The sequence below is a fragment of the Rattus norvegicus genome, chromosome 19 (genome assembly GCF_021556685.1).
Source record: "Rattus norvegicus strain SHRSP/BbbUtx chromosome 19, alternate assembly SHRSP_T2T, whole genome shotgun sequence".
Lineage (NCBI taxonomy): Eukaryota > Metazoa > Chordata > Mammalia > Rodentia > Muridae > Rattus > Rattus norvegicus.
The window spans coordinates 12,396,789-12,412,388 of NC_141552.1; the positions used below are offsets into that span (position 1 = coordinate 12,396,789).

A 15,600-nucleotide genomic window follows, 5' to 3' on the forward strand; every position below is an offset into this window, starting at 1 on the left:
TGTGTCCATGTGTTCAGTGAGAGAATTGAATTATCTGTCTTAAAGCTTCTGTCTGCTTTTAGTGTTTTGGGATTCAATGCCAGATGATGTCCGGGTATATTTATATTCTGTTTATTGTCTTCTCCTCGCAGATGTACTCAGACCACAGTTATTAAGTCCAGAGTTGTTCTCATAAACCATACAATGCAACTCAAAAGCAACTTTGCTTTATGTACTTTTTTCCAAACCTAGGTCATGCAGGCCTTATGGTGTTTTCTTCTTCTTCTTGAATTCATGAAAAATCTATATCTATGGGAAAGGTTTTAGGAAAAATAAATAAATCAGAAAAAGTCACCACCACCACCACCACCACCACCACCACCACCACCACCACCACCACCACCACCACCATTACCTCCTTCTCCTCCTCCTCTTCCTACCCCTCCTTCTCCTCTTCCATCATTTCTATCAACACACATTGTGCCATTGTGCAAAGGTATTATTTAAAAATTATGTACAGCTTCAAAGACAGAGACCTCAAAGAGAGTGCATATGGGAGCCCCGACTATAATTCCCAAGTGACAAGTCTGAAATACACACTGTTCCTTTGAAGACTGATTGTACCTCATATTTCCATTTTGTTTCTGAGTCCTAGAGACAGAAACCAAGCAGCCAGTGTGAAAAATCAGCCTAACCCTTGTAAGCATAGTAGAATAAAGAGGGCCTATAGTGGAAGGGCTTTTAGTGGGAGGGTCTGGCCAGATATATCTCCCCACAGGCATGATGGAATAGGTACTCCCTAAGCAGGTGCTTTAAGCAATGACTCTTGATAAGTCAAATGCTAAATATTCTCTTCACAAATATATGACAACTCACTTAGAAATATAAGGTTTAGTCTCAATCATTTTAATAGCTGCTATTGCAAACAATGAGGGATGGTTGAGAACTGCAAGCTAGTGATTGCACAGTCAAACTCATAGTCATTCCAGATACTAGTTGGGATTATCAGAGAAGTTTATATCCTGGGTTGAACAGGTAATGGATAGGTGGAGTGTAACAATGTTTGCTTGTTCAGATATACTATGAATAGAGAGATGGTCTTCAGAAACCTCAGAGACTCACAGAATATGGTATTTAAAGATGTTTTTAATAATGTAAGGCTGATTTTACATTGAGACATGTCTGGTCTTGACAGTACCCTATTCTACTTCAAAGATGATGATAAACATCAATGAACCTCCAATGAGGAGTTGATTCAATTGTAGCAGACTAGCAATCAGGCAAAGGAAATGCCCTAATTTCATCTACAGACAGAATGCTGTCCACAAAGGACAAGCACACACAGGAACATTGATTGTCAGGCTCTGCCAATACAGGGCAAGCAAGTCCTTCATAATTTCCACTTCACAAAACGTCTGTCAAATATTCTGCTCCTGAAGGTTGTTTACAATACTGGATATTTGTCCAGGCAGTCTGCCATTTCTATAATTTTGGAAGTGCTTGTCTGTCCTTCCTACATACTCAGATAATATTTATTTCCTTCTCAAGTTTCTGGTGGAGTTGAAGACTGGATAGTTATAATTTTACAATTAAGTTTGAGTTGCTTAGGGTTTAAGAAGATATTTTAGGTGGAAAAAGATGTGTTCATATGTAGACTGTCAGTTAGACCAGCACCATTTGTTGAAGATGCTTTCATTTTTTCCACTGTATGGTTTTGGCTTCTTTGTCAAAGATTAAGTGTCAGTAGGAGTATTTATTTCTGGGTCTGAAATTCCATTCCATTGATCTAACTGCCTGTCTCTGTACCAATACTACACAGTTTTTATCACTATTGCTCTGTAGTACAGCTTCAAGTCAGGGATGGTGATTCCCTGAGAATTTATTGTTCAGAATTGTTTTGGCTATCCAAGGTTTTTGTTTTTCCATATGAAGTTGAGAATTGTTCGTTCCAATATTTGTGAAGAATTGTGTTAGAATTTTGATGGGAATTGCATTGAATTTGTAGATTGCTTTTTAATAAGATGGGCATTTTTACTATGTTAATCCTGCCAATCCAGGAACATGGGAGATCTTTCAACCTTCTGAGGTCTTCTTTGATTTCTTTCTTCAGGGACTTGAAGTTATTATTATACAAATCTTTCACTTGATTAGAGTCACACCAAGATTTTTATTCGTGACTATAGTGAAGGTTGTTGTTTCTCTAATTTCTCTCTCAGCCTATTTATTCTTTGTGTAGAAGAAGGCTACTGATGTGTTTGAGTTAATTTTATATCCAGTTACTTGCTGAAGTTGTTTATCAGGCTGTGGGTGTTTTCTGGTAGAATTTTGGGGTCATCTATGTTTACTATTACATCATCTGGGAATAGTGATACCTTGACTTCTTCCTTTCCAATTTGTATCCCCTTGATATACCTCTGTTGTCTTACTGCTCTAGATAGAACTTCAAGTACTATATTGACTATATAGGGAGAGAGTGGTCAGCCTTGTCCTGTCCCTAATTTTAGTGGAATTGCTTCAAGTTTCTAATAAGAATGGCCCAAGTGTGGATGCTTCAATCCCACTTAGAAAGGGGAACAAAATAATCAAGAGGGGCAGAGGGAGGGAGGGACTTGTGTGAGAGTGGGAAGGGGAGGGGAAAATTGGGACAGGATCAGGAATGGGGATTGGGAGTGAGTCAGGAGAGAAGCCCAAATGGAAATGAATGGAAATAGGCATCTGCTTGGGGTAGGGTGTTGGGTTAGGGTTGAAGTAACTTCTAGAAAGTCCCAGAGACCTGGGATATGGGAGACTCCTAGGACTCAATATGGGTAACCTTAGCCAGAATGCAAAATAGTAGGGAGACGGAACCTGAAGAGACCACCAACAGTAGATAGACAGGGCCCCCAGTGGACAGATGCAGGTACCAACCCTCCTTCAAGATTTTTGACCCTAAATTGTTCCTGCCTTAAAGAAACGCAGGGACAAAAACTGGAACTGAGACTGAATGAATAACAAACAAGTAATAGACCCAACGTGGGATCCACCCCATTGGTGGGTAGCAAACCCTCACATTATTACTACTGATGCTATGTTGTACTTGCAGACACGAGCCTAGCATGGCTGTCCTCTGAGAGGCTGTACTAGCAGTTAACTCAGATAGATGCAGATACTTACATCCAAGCATTGGACTGAGGTCTGTGACCCCATGGAGAAGTAAGGGGAAGGATTGAAGGAACTGAGGGGAATGCCAAGCCCATAGGAAGACTAACAGTGTCAAGTAACCTGGACCTCAGGGACCTCCCAGAGACTAAGTCACCAATCAATGACCATACATTCACTGGTCTGAGGCCCCAGACAAACAAGTATTGTCTTGTCTGGCCTCAATGGGAGAGGATGGGCCTAATCCTGTAGAGATTTGATACTCCATGAAAGGGGGATGCTGGGTAGTGTGTGTGTGTGTGTGTGTGTGTGTGTGTGTGTGTGTGTGCGCGTGTGTGTGTGTGTGTGAAAATGTGTTTTGGGGGCTGACACCCTCTCAGAGGTGAAACTCAAGGGGAAGTGAGTAAGAACTCTGGGAGGGGAGACTGGGAGGGGGCAATATTGGAGGCATAAATGAATGAATGAATGAATGAATGAATGAATAAAATAATTAGTTAATTAAAAAGATAAAGATGTTTTTAAGTTGGTAATGCAAATTAGTATAGAAATTGAATTACCTACAAAACTTTAAACACAGCAAAATAGGATAAATAATAGAATGTTTTCTAAAGTCGTAAATATATTATGAATCTATATCTTATCTAATAATTTTCATAATTATTACATTCAATTAGTATTTGAAAGAGTCCTTTATTGGACTAAAAAGGGGAATTGTAGATAAAGTATCTTATGTATTATATGGGTGAATTACCTGTTAATTAAGAAAACCTATGGCCTATAAGGGAAAGTAGAATAGAAGGTGGGACATCCTGGAAAAGAAAGAATTCTTGGAATGAGAGAGGTGAAGGAGATTTGACTGGGAGGATGTGACAAGATGGACATATGGTACTTGAGCACAGGTAACCAGCCATATGGCAGAATATAGATCAGAATAAATGGGCTATATTAAGTAATGATCTAATCAGAGAGGCGCCTAGATACATGGCCAGTGTATTTATAAATGTAATTTGAGTCTGAGTCTTATTTCTGATAGCATGCAGCTGGGAGGAAGAATCAAACAATACTTCTACACCCCACAGCGTTGACCACCAGATCATACAGCAGAGTAGAATTCAACTTTCGGGGGTCTCAGCAAGAAACTGTGGTTAAGTAGCCTGTTTATATTACATGTCCTGGAGAGGCTGGAACTTGTCTTAGTTGAGGCAACATAGTCCAAGTTCATTGATTTAACAGGCAGAAGAAGGATGATAATATTTAGAGTTATTCCCTGATGATAACTCTCAATTCTGTCATTATTGGTGGCAACCTTGAGCATATTCTATTTTCTTTTTTTAACTTTAGTGTCCTTGCCTACAAAAACGGGAGTTAACAACACTTGCAGATATTATAATGAACATGCTTGACAACATAATAATATAATATAAAGTAACAGGTAGCTCAGAGGACCTTGGGTTATGCCCGAGGGCTGAAAGGATGGTGCACAGTGCCAGTGTGGAGAGCTCAGTGGGAACTGGAGTCTGTTTGGATTGTTTGACAGTACTCACCATCTCCTCTAATGTTCTTCTTGTCTGCTTTTTGTTTTAAACCTCTGGCAGATTGAAACTCTGCTTCCTTAGCTGAAGCCAGTTTTTGATGTGAGATTTTCCCAGTCAGTCATGTGTGAGACTTGGCTTCAGAACCCAGGTGAGCGAAAAGAGGAAGCACGCATCATGTATTGATGTTTTCAGTGTCTAAACTCACTCTGTCACTAGAGACCAACATCGTAACAAATGCTTGAGCTTACCCCCAAGTTGATCATATACTACATTGTTCCGAAGTCCAACCCTTGTAGTACGAGGCTCCTGACAGAACTGGTTGACTCTGGAAACAGTAGCTATGATGCTGACTTTCATTCTCTTATAGCCCCCTTTGTTGTGGATGTTCCCTTTGAGACTGTAAGATAAACATACACCAGGTCATGAACAATAAGGTTAATAAAAATAGAGTTTAAATGTGAGCTGGCAGAACTCGAGGAAAGAAGACTAAAAATAAAACCAGCACAGAAATACATTTTTTTCTATTGAAGTAGCCACATAAAGATAAGAAATTCCTACAAATATAGCATGAATTGGAAAAAGGGTTGAGAAAAGATGTTTAACTGAAATGTCCTAAAAAGTCAAATTAGAATAGTCCCCAGGCTGGGGTGGTACCCAAGGGGAGCTTCCCCTTTTCTGAGGAGGTAATGGGATAAGGGGTCTGCAAAGGTAGGACTAGAAGTGGGGAGGGAGGCTGTGATTGGGATGTAAAGTGAATACATAAAAAAGCAAATTAATAAAAGAGAAAACAAATAATAGTTTCAGGATACAGTAACAATAGTAGGGGCAAGAGAGGTGGTACCATGGTAAAGATAACTGGTTGATCTTGTAGAGGACATGAGTTAAATTCCTAGCAACTACATGTTGGCTCACAGTCATCTGTAACTTCAGTTCCAGAGGATCAGGTGCCTTCTTCTGACCTCATGGACACTGCACACATGTGTACACAAATACATATGTAGACAAATGCTTGTGCACATGTAATAAAAATAAATCTTAAAATGGAAAATAAAGAAGATACAACACCAAGCTAATAGATGTATATGTTTAAACAAAGAAGAAATATCTTTTAAAATAAAACATAAAAGAAACAATTGTGATTCTCCATAAATTTTTAGAAATTAAACATCTATATATCTATCATCCATCATTATCAATCACATATCTACCTGCAAACCTGTGCATTGTAAAGGAGCAAACATATCCAGGAGAATTTGCATAGAACCAAACGCCCAGACGCATGTGCTAATTAGGTTTATGGACTTTAAAGAATTAGTTCTCAACATGAGTAGGGAAATTATCAAGTTTCCTGACCACTCTCAATATTCTCCATCTTTATAACTATTTTCAGACCTAAAAAGATGTGGAAAGTTTCTTATAAAATATCTAGGGAAAAAACATAAGAATGTTTGTATGCCACTGAACTGAGTCATTGTTTGTGGATAAAGGTGAAGGCCTGTATTTCTAAAGCATGCAGCTGAGCTCACTGTGTATCCCAGCTAACCTGAGAGCCGGAAGAAGGCAGACCAGGCAAAAATGAAGCTGTGACTATTTCAGAATCCTCTCCATGGACCATGAGTTAAATGGGAAATTAAACTCATTAAAATGGGAAAGTTTATAATGTAGAAATGAGTTAACAAGAGAAAGCTGTGGGAGAGGGGAAAAGAAGAGTGGAAAGCAATTGGCTGTGTGTGTGTGTGGCCTTCTTTATTTTTCCAGCTATAGCCAACAAAGATCATTTAAAGGTATTATTCAACACAGCCATATGTTATAATATGATTGTCATCACATTCTATGCATACAAGGTAACCAAGGATGAGTAAAAGAATTGAAAGGACCATCAAGGTGACTCATCGGTTACAGATGCTTCTCACTTAAGCCTGAGCACCTGAAGCCTGCCTGAAGATGAGAAGAGAAACCCAGTTACAATCCTACAAATCGTCATTTGACCTCCACATATATTGCTATGCTTGCGTGCTCCAACTCGCATCAAATACACACATTAATAAGTTAAAAACTGATAGTTAATAAAAATGAGGTGGCAGTGGAAAGAAAGGAATAGAATAAGGGATTGTGTAGGCATTCTGCCATGCGACAGGGAGTTGATGGACACTAACCAGTAGAGGGTTATTAAAGTATCAAAGGTGGCTATGATAACATAATAAACAAGTCAATAAATAAATAAATAACCAAAAATTTAAGACTCCAGAATATCAATGGAAATATGTGCCTTCACGATTAAAAGAAATGGACTACAACTTTAAAACAAGAAATTATAAACTTAAGTGACTTAGAGAACAAGAATGGGCTACACAAAAGGAGCTTGCCAGACATACGTGGAAACTGACTGACTTTGTATCCCTCCACATTGCAGATATACAAGCAGCAACAACCACAAATAAAACAATTAGAGAATAATAGCAACACGACCCTTATTATTATGAATGGAATTGCCTTCCTGCTCTAAGGATTTCCTCCCAGGGAAGAAGCTCGCTGAGTTAGACCACTTACAACCTGTCTGTCTCTTCAGGCACTTGCCCTGGGGAAGGGAAAGAGATACCTTTTTAAAGATTTATTTATTTTAAACATGTGAATATACTGTCACTGTCTTCAGACCCATCAGAAGAAGGTGTTGGAACACATTACATTGTGAGCCACCATGTGTTTGCTGGGAATTGAACTCAGGACCTCTGGAAGAGCAGTCAGTGCTCTTAACTTCTGAGTCATCACTCCAACCCTGTGATTTATCTCTTTTATAAACGTCAATGGAACAAAGGAATCCTCAACCCAGCTCTTGTAGTTTCTCCCTGAGAAGAAGTAAGGGATTTTTAATTGACTCCTGGGACAAAGAGGCATTAGTCTGAAGGGCATTTAAGCTCTATCCTGACATCTATGTCTGTCTGAATGTGCCTCTCTTCTGTGCTGAGGTTTAATATAGGAGGGCACACTTACCTATAATTAGAACTCACACATTTCGTCTTAGACTTCATTAGTAATAAAAATGGAGTGGAGAAATGACTCAGTAATGTGCTTGTCCCACAAGCATGAGTGCCTTACTCCATCTCTAGAACTCAGATAAAAAAACAAAACAAAACAAAACAAAACAAAACAACTGGTGTGAGTAGTATGTGTCTATAATCCCAGTGCTAGGCAGGCAGAGACCGGAGGTGTGTTCTGTGCACCCCTTCTGAATGAATCCGTAAGTCCTAGGCTAGTAAGAGAACCTGTCTCAAAAGAATGGAGATGGTTCAACAAGTAAAAGAAGAAGCTTAGGACCTGAAAGGAAAAGAGAAATCAGTTCCTGCAAGTTGCCCACTGACCTCCACATACACAGTTAAAATACTTGCTTTCTCTACACATCAGACTTGTACATTAAGTAAATAAATTAATAAGCAAATAAATAGTTGATACACAATGATAAAAATGAATGAAAAATATCAGTTGACTTCACACACACACACACACACACACACACACACACACACACACACACAAGCAACTCCCACATACATGAACATACATATACAATAGTAAAAGTCAAGTTTGGATCTGAGATTCTTGACTTTCAAATTACTCAGAATAAAAGTGTATGGATGGAGGTGTGACCTTTTTCAGGGCTTTACCAAGCATGAGACCCTAAAAAAAGTTGATCTGAGCCACTTGAGGGACTCAGTTCAGTGGGAAGACTTTTGGATAGGTGCAGACAAAGTCTGACATAGGATAGGTGATTAAGGAAGTATTGTTAAATCTCAAATCCCCAAACAAAAGGTTGAAGTGCCTATTTAACATATTAAAGTGGGCGTGGCCTCTGGTTTCTCCCAGAGTCCTTCATTTCCTATCTGTCACAGGGCGTGGCTGGTATACCTGCGCTCTACTCTGAACTTTTGAGTGCGGGGTGGCAGACTGCCCTTCACCCAGAGGCTCTTCCCTGTATAAACTAGATATTTGGTTGCCTGGCCCTTTTTCACCTTTCTTTTGCTCTTGGCTCAGGTCCTGTTGACTCTGGAACTTTCCCAGGTGTTTCTGCCTCTGGCAATGCTCTCTCTCTCTCTCTCTCTCTCTCTCTCTCTCTCTCTCTCTCTCTCTCTCTTTCTCTCTCTCTCTCTCTCTCTCTCTCTCTCTCTCTCTAATCTACAATAAACTTTTTCCTCCACAAAACTGGGAGGTCAGGAGACTAGGACTGTTTTTCAGAACTGGGAACAAGTCTAGGCAAGTCAGTTAATGGAAAAATTCCAGGCCTTGGACAGCTTTTCAGAATCTGTTCCACCATCAGTAGCTGCCCTACCACCTGGCCTGAGGCAAGGGCAGAATCAGCAACAGTTTCCAGGCTTCTCCAGCCATGGTTTCCAGCCCCCCAGCAATGGTTGTGGAATGTCCCTAGAGATAGAGCCAACCGAGCTAAAAAAATCACCAATCCCTCCCTGGAATTCCTTTAATGTGCTTTAAATTGGGTCAAGATCACCTGGGTGCCTCTGTCTTGGTAGAATACTAAAGTTCTGCAGAATAAAACACTCGTTGCTTTTGCTTACTCCTTGAGTCCATGGTGTTATTCTTTGATGAACCATGAACCCTTACAGGCTGGCTTGTAGTCATCTTATTTCATGATGGTTTCCCAATTTCTACATCAGGGCTGTGTGTCGTACTGCAGGGTTCTATTGACATACATGTGCTCTACAAGATCCTGCCCTCCCCAACTAAGCTCATTTACAATAAGTTATCTTTACCTTTGATCAATAAAGTTTTCAGTAAGCCCTGAGATGCTAAAGAGCAGCTAGAAGCTGCTTTCTAAGTTTCCTTTTTTTTTTTTCTCCTCAGAATTGTACATCTGGGAAAATAGCCAGAATGTTCTGTAGGGAGAACAAAAGTTATAACCACTGGGTTTTCCTCTGCTGCCTGTAGTGAATGGGTCTAAAGCCAAACTATCATAGGGACCATCTGATGTGGAGAGAAGCCGCGAGCAGTTTGAGACCATTAAAGATGAAAATACAGAAAGCTAAGACAAAGCAGTTAAAAATCTCAAATTTCCCACCTCATGAATCATCACTAAAATGTGAAGCTTCTGAATGTTAAGCAGATGGAGAAGACATTAATTCTACTCTGTAATGCAGAGAGTTCTGCTAGCCTCAGAGATGGAGTCAAAACAGCCTACTCCATTCCAGTTGACTCTTGTTTGCCCGCACCTCGCTTTCTGAAGTGTCCAGGGGGACTAATTGTAGACCTGGGATCTCCTAAACCTTACCTAGTAGGTCCAGCAGGTGGACGTTCTTGGTCTAGAGGTAATCAGGGTTTCTGAAACAAAATGGGAGTGCTATTCAGTACTCAAGCTGGGACTGACAGAGATGATTTTCTGCATAGGGGGTAAAAGATTTCCAAGTAACAATGGATCCATACGTGTCTTAGCTTGGGTTTTATTGCTCTGAAGAGACACCATGACCAAGGTAACTCTTATAAAGGCAAACATTTAATTGGGGGTAGCTTACAATTTTAGAGGTTCAGTTCATTATCATCATGGCAGGTAGCCTAGTAGCATCCAGGCAGACTGTTTGCCAGGAAGCTAGCAGTAGGGTCTCAATCCCACCCCCATTGTGACACACTTCATCTAGCAAGACACCCAAAATAGTGCCACTCCCTGGGCCAAGCATATTCAAACAACCACAATGTGTTAATAAAATCTGGATGATACCAGCATCCATACAGAAAAGTGCAAAAGTATCTCAAACATTTAATGAATTTTGTTTAATCTTTCTTGTTTGTCTTCATAAGGTACATTTCTCTTTAGTGGCTTTTAATGAAATATTTCTTTCATCTATTCAAGAAGTTATTTAATCAATGCCAATCTTTTTAACTAGAGGGGATTCAAGAGTCAAGGAAGATATGTAAAGCACCCTGCTTCTATAACAAAATGCCAAGGCTGAGCCAATTTTAAATGAGAGAATTGTACTTCACACAATTCCAGTGGTGAAAATTTCAAAATGAAGGTGGGTATTGACAAGTTTAGTGCTTGATGAGGGTCTGTCTATGATTCCAAGACAGTGCCTCATTTTGGGGATCTCTGGATATACATTGTCCTTATAAAGTAGAGGAAGTGGAAGAGAAGTTAGTTCTTTGCAGTCCTTTTATGTGGTCCCTCCTCCCATCTTTAGAGTAGTATCTTTATTGGACCCCTTACCTCCTAAAAATGTATCCTTCAACAGTATTGTGACATGGGCTATGTTCAATATGATCGCTACATAGTCTTTTGTCTAAAATTAAATGCAATATACACACCACAACTTATTCTAGAGGGCTTACAAATATCCATACCATAGGAAATGTTTATATTTGCTTATGAAATTTCCTAATCGCTATGTCCCGTGTCTGATTATTACCCGACTTAATAAATATTTCTTGAATGAATACATGCTGTATGAAGTTACTCACAGTGTGTTTGTCGAACAGCGAGCTTGAGATGCTGAGTGTTCGATTTGAGCAAAGGACAATGTCCTGCCATTTGACCGATCTTTTGAAAAGACTTTGAGATTGCTCTGTCTTCCTGCCTAGACACTGAAGAATTTGCTCCAATTTGGCTTCTATTGTTTTTTTCCTCTACTGCTCGGAGCCAAAGGGTTGAACTTTACCAAGTCAGAACCTAGTTGAATGAGAAGTATTAATCTTAGCTGTTCCTTCAATAAGGGGGATTTATTTGGTAAGATCAAATAGATCTGCTTTACAGCAAATACACTGTACGAGCCAAACACAGTTAATACCATCTTCAGTGTCTCCTTGACATGGTGCACCTTCCTTTTGACTGACTCATCTGTGGTCCATGGTGTCTGCACTAAAACCCTTGTCGTGAAACTGGAGACGATAAGAAAAGCTAAGACATAGCTGTTCAAGAAGCGTGTGGCATTCAACCCAGCATTTAGGGCCATTTCTTTGGATTTGTGATTTTTGTTGTTATAGCGGAATAAAGTTCTCTGCCATCTTCATCATTTTTGTGCTTATTGTTCTTCACTGTTGATCAAAAGGAGCCACTTCGGCATCAGACTGCGTTGATCTCATGCTCGGCAAGGTGATCAATACCCGTGAGAGACAAACTTGGTGCCCCTGGAATAGATAGGGTACCACTGAGGAAAATGGGGACTGACATGAGAGAGACAGAGATATGGATTTTTAGGTTGCCATAAAAACAAGACTTGCCATTGATTGGGAGGTAGCTTATGCTTGCTAGGAGTGCTTCATTTGCAAATGGCTCAAACTCAATTTTAAAAAGTTTAGGAAAGAACATAAGAAGAATTTATCGACCAGAATTATTGTAAAATATATATGAATAAGTGACTATTTGGCCGTGACTGAATCCAAGTATCTGGTATATCTTCTTGAGAGACTTTTAACTGATATTGCATACAAATGATGCTTTCTCATAAAGGCTTTCTCCACAAATAGGACTATAAGACGGCTGTGATCTGAGGCCAGCACCATAGACTTGTCAGATTAATTAAATAAAACTATAGGTGTCCAAATAAGGCTGAATTGCAAACAAACAACTGATACTTAAAAAAAAAAAACTATAAATATATACAAAGAAGTATTTTTGGTAGGGATCAAATATCACATAGGACATATTCATAAAACAAAGAGTATTAGGAACTAGCTATCATGGTGTGTATCTATTATTTCAGCACTCAGAAGGTGGAGGCAGGAGAGTTGGAAATTCGAACTAAACCTCAGCTATGTAGCAAAATTGAGGTCAGCAATTAGGCTTCGGGGCTGGACCTGGTAAACCGGTGGTATGAGGTTCCCATCTTAATTCTTAAAGAAAGCACAAGGCTCCCTCCTGAGCACACATTAACTGTACACGGGTTCTTATGTGTCTGCTTAGATTATTCTGTTAGATCATCATTGCTGTGATAAAATACCTGAGTCAGATAACTTAAAGAAGGAAATTGTTTCGATTCACAGTTTCAGAGTCCATCCACGGTTGTTTCCTTCCGTCGTTTTAGGGACTGAGGTGAGAAAGAGCATCATGGTGGGAAGCACATGACAAAACAAAGGTGCTTACCTCATAGCAATTGCAAAACACTGAGAAACTGAGGGGGAAAAAAAAAACATCCTCATAGCTGGCCCACTAAAGCATCAGGGAAGAAACTAGGGTGTCGAATATATTGTTCAAAGGCCCATCCTTAGTAACTCAATTTCTTTCTAGTAGGTGCTCTCACCTTCTAAATTTCCCACCACCTTCTGATGGTGCCTGCAGTCAGCAGCATATGGCATGAATTAAAATCCTATTCCAATACCCATACTCCTTCCCGCAGTTGATTAGTTTTGTTCAAAACTTTAAAGACACCAGTGGAGAAAGGCAGTCTAGTTGTTCAGTACTTCTTTGAATACCTGTTGTAGTTCCTAGAGATATAGTTAATAGCAAGACAGAGAGGCATCTGGCGGTAAGGAGCAAGGGTTTTGGTGGTCACAGAGCTGATCAGAGAATGAGCACAGATACCTGTAAAAAGAACAGGGTACTTTGTGCAGTGATAAAATCTGCGAAGAAAATAAAGTAGGAAAGGGGGGGTGTGAGATGCTGAAGTGCGTGCCTCCCTCTCATGATGTCACGGTATCCTATAAATAGCGCATTAAATTGTGCCTCCCTCTCATGATGTCACGGTATCCTGTAAATATGACTTCACTAGGCAGTAGACTCTTTGCAGATGTAAGCATGTTAGAACGAGATCAGATGGTCTCTATCCTTAGGGGAAATTTGGATTTTTTTCCTAATTTGCTTCCTGTTGCTATCATAAGCACCATGACCAAAGCAACTTGGGGAGGAAAGATTCACAGCCCACTGAGAGAAGTCAAGACATGAACTCAGCAGGGAGAACCGGAACCTGGAAGTAGGAATGGAACGAGATGGAGGGACTGTGAAGGAACTCTGCTATTGCCTGGCTCTCCATGGTTTGTTTGGATTACTTTCTTACACAACACAAAAGACTGCCTCTTTACGGGTGGTGCTTCCTACGGAGGCATAGACACTCTCTCATCAATTATTAATCACGAAAATGTTCCACAACTTGCCTAGAAGGCTATAACATCATACAGTCATTTTCTCAATTGTGATTCCCTCTTCCCAGGTAAGGTGTGATTGTGTTAAGTTGGCAAAAACAAACAAACAGACAAAAACAAAAACCAAATCAAAACAAAAAACAAAACAAAAACAAACAAACAAACCTAGCCAGCACTGACGTAGCCTTAGAGAAACTCTATGTGAAGACACATAAGGAGGAGACTGCTATGGCGAGAGCACAGATTAAGTCATTTGCAAGCCAAGGAGCACCAAGGACTCTCATCAGCCACTAGAGTTTAGATCAAGACATGGAACAGAGTCTCCATCAAAGTCTTCATAAGTCGCATCACTTACATTCTGAATGTCATGCTTCCCATTGAAGAAGGCATTTGACAATCCACCTGTTTGTGGCCCTTTGTTTCTGGTGCCCTAAGAAAGGAAACAAACGGCATAGGAAGGAGAGTTGTATTTGTAGGGCTGTATTTGTAGAAAGATCTGCTTAAATTTGACTTCATCCTGGAATATCTTTTCCTTTTATATATTTTTAAATATATGGTGATTAAAATTTTTTGCTGTGCTGGCAGGTGTGGTGTCTTAGAGCCCACAGCACATCTTTCCAGGGCCTTTTGCCTTTTAGAAACTCCATTGAGAAATCAGGTCTGATTCTAATGGGTCTACCTTTATGTGCTACTTGACATTTTCCTCTTTTTATCTTTCTCTGTTTTGTATGTTTGGTGTATTGATTGTTATGTGGAAAGGAAACTTCTGGTTTTATCTATTTGGTGTTATGAATGCTTCTTGTACCTTTAATAGGCATCTACTTCTTTGCTTAGGAAATTTTATAATTTTGTTGAAATTTTTTTCTGGGGCTTGGAGCTGGGTTTCATCTCCTTCCTCTATTCCTAGTCTTAGGTTTGATCTTTTCATAGAGTTCCAGATTTCCTTGATGTTTTGGGCTAGGAGTAGTCTTTGTTGTTGCTGTATGGTCTTGTTTTTAAGTTTAACATTTTCTTTGACTGATGTATTCATTTCTTCTATTGCATCATAAACACCTGAGATTCTTTCATTTTATTGTATCCTATTGGTAAAGCTTGCCTCTTAGTTCCTGTGAGAATTCCTACAGTCTTTTTTTTTCTTTTTATCATTTCCCCAATTTGTGTTTTCTTCCTCACTTCTATGTCCATTTTCAGGTCATTAACAATTTTATTCATTTCCTTCAACTATTTGTTTGGTATTTTGGTTTTTGGGTTTTTTTGGGGGGGTGTTGTTTATTTGTTTGTTTGCTTGCTCTTTTGGCTCTCTTTAAGGCTGAGTTTCTTTAGGAATTTATTCATTTCCTCAAGTTGTGTTTTCTTCTATTCCTTTAAGTGATTTATTCATTTCTTTTTAAAGGACCTTTACATATAGTTGGTCTTAAGGTCTTTTGCTTTTGCTTCAGCTATGCTGGAATATTCAGGGCCTCCTGTGGTAGGATAACTAGGCTCTAGTGGAGACACTGCTAGGATATTATTGTTTGTGTTCTTACACTGAAGTCTAGGCATCTGGATTTCAGATGGCTATAGGCTTAGGTGCTGATTTCTGAGTTGTTTTTCCCCCCTCTTGCGTGGGTGTTTTGTTACTTGTTTTCTGTTTCTTCTCTGGATTTTCGGAGAGTTTGCTATCTGTGTGCTACCTGTTTTCCTGACCCCGTCTGCTGTGTGTTCACAGGGAATTGTTAGCAATCACACACCTCCGTAGCCAGCCTGAGGAGCCTGGCAACAATAGGATAACGCTAGCTGCTGAGAGGCAAACATTTCCACAGTTGCCTTGTGTCACACGTCCTCCTCCTGCAGATGTACTATATTCCCTGATAAAAGGCCCCTGTTCCTACTT

At 39.7% G+C, this 15,600-nt stretch overlaps 1 long non-coding RNA gene across 1 annotated transcript; it reads right to left on the bottom strand.

Moving 5' to 3' along the window:
* Positions 1-231: 231 nt before the first annotated feature.
* Positions 232-10,233, bottom strand: LOC120098613 (uncharacterized). Its single transcript, XR_015644296.1, has 3 exons — positions 10,172-10,233; positions 4,901-5,049; positions 232-288 (listed from the first exon to the last, which is right to left on the bottom strand). It is a non-coding gene; the product is annotated as an uncharacterized LOC120098613 (long non-coding RNA).
* Positions 10,234-15,600: the final 5,367 nt, after the last annotated feature.